The following is a 1,878-nucleotide window of genomic DNA, read 5'->3' as shown; positions in this document are numbered from 1 at the left end:
GGGGTGGAGTGGGAGAAGAGGAGCCAGAGAGCCGGACACTGGGGATCGGAAGTGGCCCCGGCGCGGGAGAGCGCGGCGCAGAAACCCGAACTGCCCGGCCAGCACCTCCGGGCGCTAGGGGCCAGGACTTGCTTGGGTGGCAGGCAGGAAATAAGCTACCCCTGTGCCCTTTCAGTTTCTCCAGCTGTAAAAATAAGATACCGATCTCGTAGTGTATTGAAATGGTTAAATGAGATCATGCACATTTGCATCGCACTTAACATGTACGCGTAAACGTCAGCGTCAGCCGCCATGAAGATGATGATGATGATGATGACCCGTGAAAACTTTTAAATCCCGCCAGCTCTCTTAACCTTTGCTTTTCAGCTTCTGCTGGCCTTTAAGTTCACCCGACGACGTCTGACGCGCTGCCGATTTCTGGTTTCCACTGGTGACGATTCAGGGCTTCCTCTCAGAGTTAAAGTCTCATTGGCTCCTGGGAGCCTGCGGTCTCAACCGCGCCCCGCGGACTCAACTGTGTCACTGGGCTATCTTGTGGAACTCTCCTAAAGGGGCATCAGAGAGGCTGCACGATGGAGCAGAATCTACATCTTCCTTCTGTTGAGGAGCCCTGGCCCGGGGTCGCATTCTCAAAGGGAGGGAGGGACCTTCGTGGGAGTAGGAGGAATCCACGCACACCGTAAACATTCCTTAAGTACCTGCTACATAGAAGCGCTGTGCAGGGGCATGGGAATATTGATAACACCAGCAAAACAGTATGTGCGGGTCACCCTTCTAATCCGCACAACAATCTGTGATGTAGACCCCTGCAGCTACCTCAGTTTACGAAAGGAAAGGAAGACACAGTGAAGTAAAATAGCCTACCCAAAGAAAGTTTCACATCTAGAAAGTGGTGGAGTTTAGCTTGGAGACAGGAAAGTAACCGCTTGATACGTGAAACAGACAATATCACAACACATTTGGGTTTAGTGCAAAAGATAGTGATGTACCTAATGCACAGAGGTATTTAAAAAAGGACATGGCAAGGCACAGTGGCTCACACCCGTAATCCCAGCACTTTGGGAGGCCAAGGTGAGAAGATTGCTTGAGCCCAGAAGTTCAACACCAGCTTAGGCAACATAGTGAGACCTTCCCCAAACTCCAAAAATTCGTCAGGCATGGTGGCACGCACCTGTAGTCCCAGCTACTTGGAAGCCTGAGGCAGAAGGATAGCCTGAGTCCAGGAGTTTGAGGCTGTGGTGAGCCTTGATCGCACCACTGCACTCTGCCTGGGTAACAGAGACCCCAACTCAAAAAAATAAAATAAAATAAGGACATTGTCCTGTGTGTATAGCCATGGGGAGGGAGTGTCAGGGAGATTTTTCTGGAGGAGGTGAAGTCTGAGCTGGGTTTAGAAGAAGGCACAGGCAGGTACAAGTGGAGAAGAGTCATAGTAAACATTTTCAAACATTAAGAAGGATTGGAAGAGAACTGGAGAGGTGGATGGAGTGGAATCTAAAGCAATATAACAGGACCAAACCCAAGGGCTTTCTTCCCACAGAAGCTAAAGAGTATTAATTTGACTCTTGGTTGGTAGGAAGTCGGAAAAATTTTAAGCCTGGGAGACATGTCAAATGTTCTTCTATAAAGGCTAATCTGGAAACATAGAGGACCCCAGAGCCAGGAGACTTGCTTTAAAAAGTATTGAATAGCCGGGCTCGGTGGATCAGCCTGTAATCCCGCGCCTTTGGGAGGCTGAGGTGAGTGGATTGTCTGCGCCCGCGGGTTCGAGACCCGCCTGGGCAGCGAGACCTCATCTCTACAACAAATCAAAAAATCAGCTGGGCGTGGTAGCGCGCGCCTGTAATTCCGGCTACTCGGCAGGCTGAGGCGGAAGGA

This window comes from Carlito syrichta, unplaced genomic scaffold, assembly GCF_000164805.1.
Source record: "Carlito syrichta isolate Samal-C Ts95f unplaced genomic scaffold, Tarsius_syrichta-2.0.1 Scaffold314854, whole genome shotgun sequence".
NCBI lineage: Eukaryota > Metazoa > Chordata > Mammalia > Primates > Tarsiidae > Carlito > Carlito syrichta.
Note: the sequence above shows the minus strand (reverse complement) of the source record.